The sequence below is a fragment of the Taurulus bubalis genome (genome assembly GCF_910589615.1).
Source record: "Taurulus bubalis genome assembly, chromosome: 14".
Taxonomy (NCBI): domain Eukaryota; kingdom Metazoa; phylum Chordata; class Actinopteri; order Perciformes; family Cottidae; genus Taurulus; species Taurulus bubalis.
In genome coordinates, this window is record NC_136602.1 from 5405817 (window position 1) to 5420199 (window position 14383).

The following is a 14383-nucleotide window of genomic DNA, read 5'->3' on the forward strand; positions in this document are numbered from 1 at the left end:
CAAATATGATTGTGAGAACCTGAAAGGACTGTTGTGTTATCAGAAATTATGTAAGCAGTCATTCAAGCAGAGCAACTGGCTCATTTACGCCTCATGATCACCGGCTCCTAAAGCAGTGCAGGGATGACATATTTTTTTGTATAGGCCAACCCCGGAGGTTTCACTGGATCCTTTGACAAAAAGCCGATGGGATTTTTCCCACCATAGTTTTTGCATATATTGCAGAAAATAAGCTCTGTGGCAGACACAAGTTCAGTTGTTTGGCTATAAACAAAGTACAGCACGGTCACATGAGCACCAGTATGCACAACGAGGCTGTGAAGTGATGTCATCACAGAGGAAAGCTTTAAAATTAACGAGAGGGGTATTTACTGATATATATGTTATTGATCAAAACACTAAAATCTCTTTACCACAAACCGTATTTCAGGCATCTAACTAAAGACCTATTTTAAAAAAAAACACATGCTAACTCATTTCTAGATTTTGGGAACTCTAGCCAGCGGCCAGAGGGATAAATCTTAATGTTCGTATTCTGTGGGCCGCATACCGGAAGTAAACCTGGAAGCAGGAAAACTTTTTGGGTGAATGTACCTGGTGAGCAATTCTCAATGTCCTGAATAGACGCCATCTTGGGGATGATATCAAGTTCTTATTATACATGCATGGATCAAGCCAATGTTGTTTGCTGCCAAAGCTTTCCACCACCCCAATCAACCACTTCCTTACGTGCTGAGCTTTTGGTCAATTTAACAATTTAACATTCATGTATACGTTTCTGAAGGTTGTAAACTGTCAGATCCTGGCTGGAAAAGGCTTCACTGCACTTAGACCCAAGCTAAGTGAGCAGTTAACCTGGGGCTAAGAAAGCTTTCACACTGGCAGATTCAAAGTGGGCTAAACCCAGCTTTACCCTATGGCTCGCTGGCACTGCTATGGAGGATTAGCCTCGAGTTTATCCAGTGAAATTCAACTAAAGACGGTGCTAAAAGCCAATCTGTCTGGCCAGATGCTTTGTTACACACAACCAGCTGAGAAGCCGTCATTTGAAAACTGTTTTGGAGAAGGCCGGATACTTTCAAATCGTACTGGGCAGATGATTGGATGAACCATCTGTCAATCAAACGTTTGCCAGTCAGGAGAATAGAGGAAACTTCTCCAAAGAGTTCAGCGTTGTTCTTTGCTTTTCTTTCAGTAAAGAAATATTCTCTGACGTAACATTATAATATTGCAGCGTCTAAGTGAACCTCTCCCTTAGCTGCCATCACTTGAAGCCTGTGCTTGATTTTTGGTAATATCAACAGTGTAATATTGATATTATTTACATTCAAAATCGATCCAAATTGCCGTCAAACAAAAAAAGGTGTGAGAAAAGACAAGAGGCGGTCCTGTGAGCTCCCACGGGACCAAGCAGGTTTGTTTATAGATTTTCGCGTGATATTTGACATTGCAAGAATCCAGCTGGCATGGTTATGGTATCCGTTGCAAAAATCCAACAGTCGTATGTGTCGTCCCAAACTAGACTGATGGTTGTGCTTGGAAATTCTTTTTGAGAACTGTATGTCCTCCTCAAAGCCTCGTCTCCACGGTCTCGGACACAGTATCCACAGTGGGTGTCATGTTCTCTCTCCGGCTTTGGTTTCGGCAGCATGGCAGCGCCTGCAGCACCTCTTTGATCCCTTTGGTCATGAATATGTAGAGGAATGGATCCACCAGGGGGCTGAGGTAGAGCAGCAGGTGAGACACCAGCCCCAGGTATGCAACTGTGTCCTTACTAAAGGCCAGAGCCTCCAGGAGGATGCTGAGGATGAAAGGGACGTAGAGGAGGGTGTAGTTGGCCCAGATCGCACCGATCCCCCACACCGCCCTCTTCCTCTCTGGGGTGGTCGGGTTAGATCGGGAGCAGATCAAGGCCCTCCAGGAATCCACAGCAAAGAAGAGGAGGAAGGGAAAGGGAGCGAGCAGAGACACGGCAAACCAGAGGTTGTACCCCAATATGGCGAGGGCCAAGACGGCGAACGGAGTAGCCCATGTCAGCAAGGTGACTGCAGGGGAATGCCGGATGCTGCTGCAGCAGCCAAGACAGTGCGGGTAGGCCACCACGAGATGGCGCTCCTGAGCTATGAACAGCATGAGGGTGACGTTCGTGACCACACCGAAATAGAAGATGAAGTCAGTGGGGTTCGAGGTGAACATTTGCTCAGACGCCATGTCCTGGTCCACACTGGGACGGCCGAAGAAACTGACAATGTCAGAGATCAGGAGGAACATGACATGCATGGGGATTTTGTTGCCACCTGGAACAAAGAAACAGAAATGATCAATACTGATATTACTTTCCTTTGCATGTGCGTCTTTCTTCATGCACCTGAAACCTTGTAGAATTAATAATTGAGCGCTGTGCCACTTATTTCTGAAGGCCTCCCTCTTATTTGTATGTTGCTTTCAAAAGTCTAAATGTACTGATGCTGATTAGTATTGCAACTATTGTTAGAACCATGCACTGATGCTATTATTATCATCAATGATAGGCCCATTAGTAATACTGATACTGGGACCAAAGCACATCCTGAAGGTTTTAAAAGTTTAATTACAGCTAAACTAGAAGAAGTATCGAGCCAAGCCCAACTGGAATTGTATTTTTGCAATCCCCCTTATGTGTAGGAGGCGGTAACATAGTTTGTATATGGGTTGTGTGTATATACAGTAAGGCATTGGACAGTACAAACCTTTGGACAGATTCTTGAGGGTGTAAATAGCCAGTCCGATGGCGGGCAGCCCGATGACCAAAGTCAACCAGCCAATCACTTGTGCTGCCTGGATAGCGGCGGATGTGGTGACGTTGCCAGTGAGGTTGCCAGTGACATTGACGCGGACGGGGACAGTTGTTGTCACTGTGTTGCTGTCAGCCATAAGAGGCCACACAGCAGCTATTTATGTGTTCAGCTGCTCAGATTAGGATTGATATGCAGAGGGTCGCTCAGCTGATGTTGCGGATGCAGCGAGTTGTGTTGAAGACCAACTCAGTCAAGACAAAGAGCAAAATTCAGCCCTTTGGAAGAACAAAAATAACTGAACAGTTGTTTGTGACTTAATGGTGAAATCGTTAAAGATATTTTTGTATTTTTTGTTTCGAACAAAGACAGCCGAGTCCAGTTAAAACTTAACAATGTGCATCGTCAGGTACAAATAAATAGAATAAAGAAAGAAATCATCCCAACATTTGTGGTGAATCTTAAAGAGCCACAATGTGTTGTCAATATCGCAAACAGCAACTTTTAGTCAACAAAAAACAACTGCTAAATACACTGAGCTTCAAGCTTTTAATATTTTTTCGCACTGTGAAAATTGAAGCTTTTGGCTGTAGTGTGACTTTAAAGCAGTAGTTTTCAGCTTTTGGCCACTAGGGGATCGAGCAATTTGAAAACAAGCTTACAGAGCTAGAGCCCTGATATGTTATCATATTGCAAAGTTGCTATGGTGAAGATGTGAGCAGACAGCTGTTTATTTAGACATGTGATATATCTGTGAGGTTTGTGTCCGCCTGACTAACGTTCACCCGATACTCACCCTCCTTTTTAGCACTGGTGTGGACTTTTAGCTCCTAAATGTTCCACTTTCTTCACCAGGAAGTCACTAACTGTGTCTGATGGATGTTTATTACTGGGCAGCTGTCAGCTGCTGCTGCAAGCAGGGTTGACGAGAAGTATTAGATTGCACCGTACAGTAAGTGTGCCATAATAACTCGACCATGAGCTAAAAAAGAGCAGGTGAGAATTCTCAACAGTTGATATCAGCACTATTATAAATTGATGTTAATATCCATTATTGCGGGTTTAATATTCTTTTAAACGTGATATAGAGCTTTAAACATCCATATCTGTTAAAGCCAATTTCTCCATCATCCTTCTTTGTCTCATAATTGTAAAAGAATTGATCGGAAAAATAAAAATGTGGCATCAATAATAGGTTTTCTAGTGTCTCCTGTTTAAGAGCCCCATTCTTTTTACACTCTTCTTTTTTTTAGAGGTCAAAATTAATCTTGTTTTTCCGAAAATGAATCCAAAAGAGCAGACGATAAGTTCGCCTGCTTGAGGTGAAGGACGGACTCTGAACCACTTCTGTGTTTGCGGTAAAGAAATACATCGTCAGAACGAAGGAAAGCACAATAATCATCTTGAATCATTATCTTACCTGCAATAAACAATGTCATCTTTCATCCACGAATAACCGCTCAGTTTCTTCCCTTTAACTGCTGATTACTATTATTAAATTAGTGTTGAATCCTCTTCAAATATCTCAATTCCCACTGAGACAACTTGTGTGACTGAATATCAATGTTTCAATGGTTTGTGTGTGTTTGGGCCAGGCGTTCTTGAAAGCTATTTATTACAGCGCTGAGCGTCCTTATCTCCAAAGAGCTCAGCTGGCTGCTTTGAATGAGGCCTGGATGTGCTGAATTGGTTTCAATGGATCATCCTGTGTGTTCATGGTAATGCAGGGAAAGAATATTTGCATGAAAAATTGGTGTCAATATATTGTTCACCTTCTTTCTCTTACATTTATTCTTGTATGTTTTTGTGGCTCAACAGGACAAAAAGAGGCACTCTGACAATTTTACATGACGATCAATTTAGGGAGTACCACTGTACCCGATGATGTCATCTGGGTTATCTCACTCGGGCTTTAGAAACGGAGGCATGAAGTTTGATGGAGGCTGGATCTAATAAAAGACAGTATTGAGTTTGATTATGGAAACTGAAGGATCCAGCTTCTTTTATTTTAGCTTGACCCACCCTAAGGATAAATGAGTCCTCCAACTTGATGAATGTGTAATACTACATTTCTGGATTATTCAATTATGAACACACACAGAGACACATTTTGAAATTCTCCATTATGTACATATGTGCTAGTAGCATGTTTAAATTCATATGCTGTACAGATTGTGAAGCCCTCTGAGGCAAATTTTGGGCTATGCAAATAAATAGAATTGAAAAGTGTAAATGAATTGAGTATGAAATTATTATGGCATGCCTCCCTGTCTCCACAGAACATCCATCCTCGTCTAAATAAGGAAGTAACCGCTGGTATCAGTGGCAAAGTGACATTTTAATTTAAAAGTTTTCCATTTTTTAACAAGACCTCTTCAAGGCCGTCCCCCGAGCACCATCACGACTCAACTATTGTCCCGTCCAATCAGCACAAACATCAGCCACGCTTGATTTACATATAATAATGCATCACTTCCGACTGCGGTTTAATTTATGATGATTTTGGCACCAAATACAAATCATTACACACCCCTAGTGAAGCAATGCAGAGATTGCATCACCAAAAGACTTGCTCGCTACTGGCTGATATCCATCTCGCCATAATGCACACTATGCTTTCACACTCACACTCACACACTCACACACACCATCTGTTGCACTAAGGCCCTGGAGTCACTGTCTGCAGCACATATAGAATTATATATTCATATCTTTAAAATCAGCGTACTACATGTCTTGTGAGGAAGGAAACACATTCGACAAGACGACATAAACCACACCTGACACACTTCACACACTATTCATGTGAAGGAGACATAAACCGATCTACGGTCACCAAAATAAAATGAAAGAAAATGGCGACAATCAGGAAACATGTCTAACTGTCCTTGCCGCTGGTTTGTTATCTAAAGTACTTTGTAATCTGAAGAATGTGATACTGAGGCGTGCCACTTGTTAGTAGTAAAGGTGTTGGCTGCAGTGTGTGACACGTGAATCGCTAAACGCCGTTTCCTGTGGCGGCCCAGTTACAGAATAATAAACAGTGGCCCCGCCAAAGGCTGGATTTCTCACCCAGGGCTAATAAATTCACAGCTGTTTGTCGTGTTGACAGTGTCGTTCATGGCCACTGGCACGCTAGGAGCGTCCTCATAAACAGTGAAAGACAAACAGCCAGTAGCTGGCTATATACAGTGCACTTCAATTATACAACCAGCAATTAATCATTATGATTAACAGTTAGGACCAAATGAAAATACTTCTAGTAATGGGATTAAAGGCAGGATGAAAAAACATGTCAGATTTATAATTCTGGAGGTAGAGAAGTCTAGCTTTGTGTTATTTTGGACTATGCCATGATAGGTGCAATATGATTCAAAACATGAATATAGGAGCAAACATGTAATGATATGCTATGTAAAGATACAGTGGGCTTGATACCTAAGTAGAGAGACTGCTCTCACAAGTGATAATGGCTTCCTGATTTAAAAATAAAATCATCAAAGAAGGTTTCGTGGTCAAAATAAATGTTCCTGCTCCAGAATGATTTTATGCAGCTTTGAACAAATCACGAGTGTATGATTTGACTTTCTGATAACTAATATTGAATGAAAGACCAACACAAGTTTAACGTGCCGGTGGAAACCTGGTGTAGTGACTATAACTAATAACTATAAATCAACCAAAAACTGTAACTGTGCTCTGACCGGCCTCATGCAGCGGTAGATAAAGTGTATGGGTCCCCTGACATGTAGAAACACATCAAAGCTTTGTCTTTCTGCTTCCTCACTCCCTGTTGGGGAAGCTTAAAAGGTGCCTAGAATGGAGATTGGGAGCATCTTGATTGCCTCTCGACGGGTCTCGACATGTCGCCGGCGAGTCAGCTGCTTTTATCTTCGGCTACGACGCCGTTATCAGCCGTAACTGCCATGTGAGCACAGTGCAGAGAGTGGCGGGCGCGAGCTGAGCAACCGCACCACAAAAGCACGAGCGACTCCGGAATGAAGCAAGGACGAGCTCGGACACACACAGAGGGAGAGCGACTTCATTCTCTGCTCATGGTGGACACAACTACACAATATCTTTACAGAGATATAAGCGGTTTTCTGCTATATTAATGCTCAGAATGTTAAATACAGCTCTTTTAAAAAACACGTAGACCCCCCCTTTGGCTCTTTTCAGTCCGTATTTGCAGATGATGTGTTCAGACCTTGTTACAGTTGGCCTGTGGCCAGCAGGGGTTTAGAGATACTGTGTATTGTTTCTGTGAAAAGGCCCAGGGTCGATGAGGGTAATGTTAGTCAAGATAATTCCTATCGCAACCACATGAGAATAAAAAAAACTATGTACAATGAGTACATTTTAAAGATCACATTGAGTGATTTAAGAGGCAAAGGGAACGCTAGGGCAGTTCAGTTACAAGACACACTGGCATCATGCGATATCTTAGCATTGTGAGAAAAGAGATGTGTAGGGAGAGATTTGAGAAATGTACAAAGCGCCAAAATCCTGAACAACGCCAAATGCATAACGCGAGTCAGTGTCAGCGGTGCCTGTTTTACCCTCGGTGGCTTTACCTGCTTCTGTTAGAGCGACCAATTCGGCTGCTTGTGCAGAGAAACGGACGAGGAAGAGGACCAGACACGAGGGCGGCACAATCTGCCACAAAAGCAAAACCAACACGATTAGTTCCTGTGGGTGGGTCACGTGATGCGGACCCGTCGACACAGAGGATGAGATCATGGTCAGACAAAAGAGTTTTCAGAGAGGTCCGGACGAAGAGTTCACAGAACGTGGAGTTCTGTTCAGACAGCCGTGCTCCTCGCCATCCACAGGGCCTGGAAGAAGAGATGCAGGGTTAAGAACATTCTCGCGGCCGATCAGTGTGACGTTTTGTGCTCAAGGAGAATGAGTGCCACTGCATGAGGTACGAGGTCGGTTTATGATGCGAGGAGAGGCCTTTACCCTGGATCAGGGTGCCAAGGGGAGTCTCCAGAGGAGCATAATTAGGGATGAAAGACAGGCAGTAGGAACACATTCCTAAAAATGACATTAGCTGTTTCTTTGTCAGAGGTTTAGGCAAGTCTCCGATAGCAGAAATGCATCTCTGGGAAAGTGCCGGAGATGTCACATCCCAAGAATGTTACCTGTTGCTGCACAAACTGTTACCCGGAGAGGCTAGCTAGCTTTATGTCCTTCAGCGGCTAGGTGTTTCAAAAGGGTCACTGCGTCTGCCTCACACTGTTCCTGTCTGGGGGAGGCAATCAAAAGGTCATCAAATTGCCACAATGCAGTGCCTGGAGTCAACACAAGGGGTGCTATGCGGTCTCTAAGTGCCTCATTGTACAGTAGAGGGTAGGTGACTCGGCTTGAAAGAGGCCAGTGAATGTTTATGTACTGTCCAAAATGTACTGTCTGGGTGCACAGGGACACTGACAAATGCATTTGAGAGGTCAACGACAGAAAACCATGTTGCATCTGATGATACTTGAGACACAATGGTACATGGATTTGGACCAGAGAAGGCTCTGGAGTGGACTTCTGCTTTAACTGCCTGTAAGTCTTGGACAAACCCCTGGAGGCATCAGCAGGAAGTGAGGCAGTGTGTGGCTCGTCAACATCAAACACAGAACGTAAGGCGGATGTTTGAGTATGTAATGGTTTCTTGTAAATACCTGTGTGCACTGAATACCTCACCTGTTGCCTCTCAATCTGCAATAGACTGATATTAACGCGCAAAAGGTCCAAAGTCTCTCCACTGATCCGACCGACACTTGGACGAGGAGACGCGTGGGTGGGCGGCGTCCACTTTGAACAGCTGCCCTTGAGTGACTGTGTGAGGATAACAGAAACGGCACTTCTCTGATGAGATCAGAACAAAGTAGAACACTGGGAAGTGTCATTCAAATCATGGAAGAACACTTTTTCAAAAGCATTGTCTCTGCCTCGAGAAACGTATGGGAGGTTCATGTGGTCGGGCGCACAGTGATGTCTCATGTCCCGAGCCACTGGAATGAGGATAAGCCACTGATAGACATACAATTGTGCGATAGGGCATGGTCACCATGGTCACCATGGTCATGTTGGTGGGAGTGCGTACGACAAGTTTCATGAATCTAACAAGCTTACAGGGCAAAACGCATGCTTAGTTCTCGCTGAATGGAGCTCCTTATCTTTGTGTTCACGTGTAAGTGGAGCCGTGATTTTTTTTCTTTGACATCAACCCCTCAGGCTCCGACAGATTAGAGATATTTTCCACTAAGTTTAGGGTGAGGCAAATCTTTTGTTCTTACATCTGAGTGTGTGGCACCTGAATCTACAAGGAAGGTAAACAGGTATATACATCCTGCCCGTAACGTATGCAACATTACTTTATTACTTAATTGATTGCACCATGTGACCTGATATAAAAGGGACCTGTGAAAAAAAAAACATGGTATAAATAAAAGAACAAAAACATGTTAGGTATCAAATTAAACATAAAAATCAGGGCTACAATAATACATAATCCCCATGTATAACCTCTAAACACAACTCAAACAATAAATAGGATTGGGGTTAGGGCTTAAAGGGCTACGGATCGACCCTTCTTCAACGTCCTAATTTTGTACTGAGGAGAAGGTCATTACACTTTAATAATACCGTGTTGTAGAAACTTATCAGGTCTACATGTTTAGATGTAACTTGTATCGCTTAACTCTGAACATTGTGTGCATGCAGACGGCTCATCCTGACCTCACAAACTCACCAAACCCAAATAACAAATGTGTCTGATGTCTGACTGTAGATTCATCCTGATCTCACCTCTTAAAGCTCTTCCTTGGAGACAGCAGCACCTAGCAAGCACATACCAAAGCTGGGACCTTGACCTTGTGTGCCTCGGCGGAGAGAGGAGGACACCTGCGAAGGGAGGGTGGAGATAATCTGCATATATACTCTGATAAACCTTTTCTCGTGGTTAGAACTCCGAACCATCCGTGGGAAGAAGCTCTATCCATTCAGCTGAATTATGCTACGTGTCTAAGTGTTTATTAAAATACTCAACGGACATTTGAGAGCTTTCTCATCATGTTCATTTCTCACAACGAGGTTAAAACGATTATTTTCCACCACACCTGCAGTCAGTTTCTGTTTTTAAAAGGTAAGTAAACATGAGGACTGATGATCAGTGAAGCAGGAATTAAACATTTTCATCCTTTAAACATTAAACCTTCGAAGCTTCATGATGAAAGTGCATGTGCTGATTGGATTTTCTTTACACAGCCTCCACAAGAAGCCAGAAGGTCAGCTTGTCATCAATTAGAGTGCTGAGGTATTTGCACTATAGTGGTCATTGATCACCACAGGAGACATGACGTATAGGTCTCTTCCTATAATCTGCTGTCATCCATTTCCTTTTGACACATTAATGTCTAAGAAGGAGGACGTGCAGCACCCCGTGACTTCCGCCGCTACTGGGATGTGATTAGTCATCGTTGCATGAATGAGAATATGACGCCTCACATGTCTTTCGCACGCAATACCAAATCACTTCACAAAGAGAGGCAAGCGCCAACCGTATGGAGTTGGATTGATGAAGTGAAAATGTAACAGAATATATCTGTCAGCTGATCATCACAATTTTTAAGTTCCTTTTTAGCTAGTTTCTGTTGTTCCCTGTATAAGTCACATCCCCTTTGTTGCGCAACAGCAGGGGGAACTTGCGGCCCTACTGGGGACTCAGAGCCCACATAAAAAGTGGAAAAAAGGTGGGTCATTGATGCTTTTGTAACACGCAGACCAGTTTAAAAAAGAAGTCAGCAGTGGAGATAAAACAACAGGTTCAAAAAGAAAAAACGCTGCGCACTGCACAACTGCTGCAGCATGGCGCCATCGCAAGCACCAACTGTCTCCCATTTGCTTTGCATCATGGGAAAAACAGCGTGATGTTAGCGGTTTTGCGGTCTCAATAACCTGCCGACAATATGAATCCTGCTGATTCTTTGTTCGTGCTCATCTCCTGTTTATATTTCTTATGATAGCCGATATCTGTTTATTTAATATATTCTACTTTTACCACCCACAGTTATCAATATCACAGTTTCTCAAAGGAATGTGCCGCTGGCCTCCTGCGCTTATAGTTTACTGTACTGTTGACAGAGTATATTTATCTGCAGTTCAAGTGGCAGCGCTCTCATTCGCTGAGCTGTGGGGGAAGGTCACATCAGTTCCTCCACACTATGACAAAAATAGAAGCCTTTTTACGTCACAATGCAAACATGTTTTTAATTTAGGGGACCGACAACACAGTCAGAGTATGAAAGGGCTCTGAGAGGTAGAAACGCACCAACAGAGAAATAAACCAACCCTGCATGGTTTTGAGAGCTGTTGAGGAGTTAAATAGCAGACGTGTACCATTTGTCTTAGTGTGTAGGCTTATGCGTTCATCTTCGCTGCTTCTTATTATACAAGCATGGTGTTTTATGTTGTTGTGTTTAAAAGAGATGTACGAGTCCAAGTCCTCCCAGAGCAACCCCCATGTTAAAGTCATATATATGAACGAGGTACCAGGTGTCCTTCCGTTTAATCTATATATGGATGCACACTGTAACTAACCCGTCTCCCTCTGCTGATTAAGACCATTACAGGCTGCTGAAAGGTCCAGAAAAAGGCAGTAAATTGACTTTAAGTTAAGGCGGTTTTAAGGCATTTCATTATATTACACATAATTATAACGTCCTAGTAAAATTAAATAATCCACTGATGAGCACTCGCTGTCAGCACTAACCTTGGTGAAAAATACATTGTGTTTCCTGAGACTCCTTCACAATAAAAGCGCCTTTGTGCTTTCTTTGTTGTTGTAGGTTTTCTATGGGTCGGGGGATGTGACTGCTACCGTGGGCCTGCTGGACACCCACTGCTACATTTAATATTATATACTAATTACAAGTCATATTTCTATTAGCATTGCTACTATTGCCTTTGAGGTCTACAGGGACACAGATTGGTAGGAAATAACCATGTGGTAAGGGCACTTGAAATACATATTATCATTGTGTTAAGATCTTAAGGGCATAATGAAAATAACAGTTCAATTGTTAATAAAACATAAATAAACACAGGCCTAGCGTAGGGGACAGAAAATTAAATATGAATCATAAACAGCTGATAACTGCATCTAACAGGACAGGTAGCAGATATGAAGGCCCTTAATCATTTATACACATTCTGGTCTGAATCAACTGCATTTAATTAAAGTGTATAGTCGCCATAACCTCACCAACTATGACATCACTGGTTATAATAACCGAGGTTAGCTGTGAGGCTAGTTTGTACTGGTGTTAGACACTTGCTTTGTTTACATTCATTCATTGCAATGAACACTTGATGGACATGCGTGAAACATTCATACCATATTCTATTTTATGACAGATGCTATTAGCATACATCTGTCAGAAGCCAACTGTACTATTTACACCCGGGTGTATATAACATGGCAGAGCACCCAGGTGTTTTTTTTTGCCAACAATGCAATTTCCACCCGACCCAGGCACACATTAGATCCTGTGCGTGTAAATGTAGCCTGCTGGAGGCGGTGTGTATTTTTGGCAGAAAGCCTTTCTGCTAGCTAACTATTTCTAAATGAAGTAGCATATTCAATTGGGCCCGGGTGCAGATAGAAACTCTGTTAGTTCATGTGTCCGTTTTTACTGCATGTTGTATGTCGTACGGCAGAGAAACTGTTCCTGAAGCGGCCACAAACAAAACAATGCGTTTCTGTGTACCGTCTGTAGAAAAGAAGAACAAATATATAGTTGAATACAATTCAAATATGCTCAAGGGTGGAAATGGAAGCCAATGATTCCCATTTCATAGAAAACCAACCTATTTTTAAACCCTTTCCTTGAAAATAACATACCCAAACTAAAAAGGATGCATCTCTGCAACCACTAGAGCTATTTTAATTATTTGGATGTTATAATAAAAGGTACACATGTGAGATTGTGTTCAGATGTGTAAATATAGCTGTCTATATGTTACTGGTTAAGAGTGAATGAAGATGACACATAGAAAAAAATGAAAAGGTTTCAGGTCCGCCAAGATGATTATTTCTTTGAAATGTTGCAGCTGTAAGGTCCAACTCTAACAGTGGCGGTGCGTCAATAGAGGCCCTCTTAAAATTTTGCGATCAAAAAAAAAAGAGAAGAAAATATAATAATAATATATACTGTCAAAAAACATTATATACCAAATAATGTAAATACGAAATATACCGTGTTGACACGCTAAATGTGTGTGGGAGACCGTAAGCCCCTGTCAACAACCACTTAAAACCAGTTAAATGTCATCACTGAGAAAAGCCCCGCCCCTCTCGGGGCGCCGGCCCAATGGAAGTCTATGGAAGCCAGCAAACATTTCAGGGGCGTTACGGCGAGGACAGCTTCTCATTGGCGGATGAAACGAGAATCTTCGGGCGCACAAAAGTGCGCCCTAGCCAATGACATCGTTTCTTATTGCAACGTGAATGGACTATTCGTCGAATCAGAGACTTTTATCATTCCCTCACAGCCCATATAGCTCCCACGTAGCTATATGTGTACCTCTTTCATGTGAGGGTGTGGGCACCTCTTTTTTATTCTGTAAACCTCTGAAACCCAACCCAATGTTTCTTAAACCATTCTGCTCTGAACCTCTCATGCCCAAAGTTACAGTTTGTTGATAGTTGTTATTGGACAGTGTTGAGTACTGTGTTTTCTTGAAATAAAGCTTTATTTTTTAGAATATTCTATTCAAAACCTCTTTTCTTCTCATTAAACCGCGCCGCCCAACTGCACCCCCCCCCAAAAAAAAAAAATCACCAGCCGCCACTGAACTCTAACCCAAATCATAGCACAATATGTGAACATTCCCTCTGCAAAGGTTGACTTTTATAAAGTGAAGCAGAACTAAGTTAGAGGGGTTTAGTACAGAGAACATTCAGGGGAGGTCTCCAAAATCTATGCACATCTGTGACATTTTATTTTTTTCATGTACCAAACCATATATTTCACTTGTATATTACTTATGGTGTTCAATACATCCAAATACAGCAGTTTTTTTTTCTTTTTTTCTTTCATAAAACAAGCTATGGTTTACAGTTTTATATAACAATCGCTCAGTCTGCCCCCACTTGGGGAGAATGGTTTTTAATATGCTTTGTTCTTGTTGATTTGTATCAAGGCAGGAGCTATCAACAATGGAACCAATGAACAATATAACTGAACAAGCTGCCATTTTATGGTCAAAAGCAGATATAAAGTTGAATTTGAGAAACGTTTGATTGACATGAGATGCTCCTCATTGGGGATACAGGAGTATCTACTTAGCTTGAACTCATAGCCGCTGACATTGACCTAAGAATGTGTGTATTTGTGTCTGACTGCACTCTTTGTGGGTTTCATCTCACATTTTATCTTTGGTTATTTAATGCAGATATGAAGCTTTGTATGCGTATGATGTGTTTTTTCTATCGCATGAATGCCTTTACGATTTTTTTCTTCTTGCACGGTTATGGTTTAAGGTTGTTTTTATTTGAGCTGTGCCTGTTTTTAAGTTGTGATTGGGACTGGAAACTGGAAATCTGATCTGGAAAC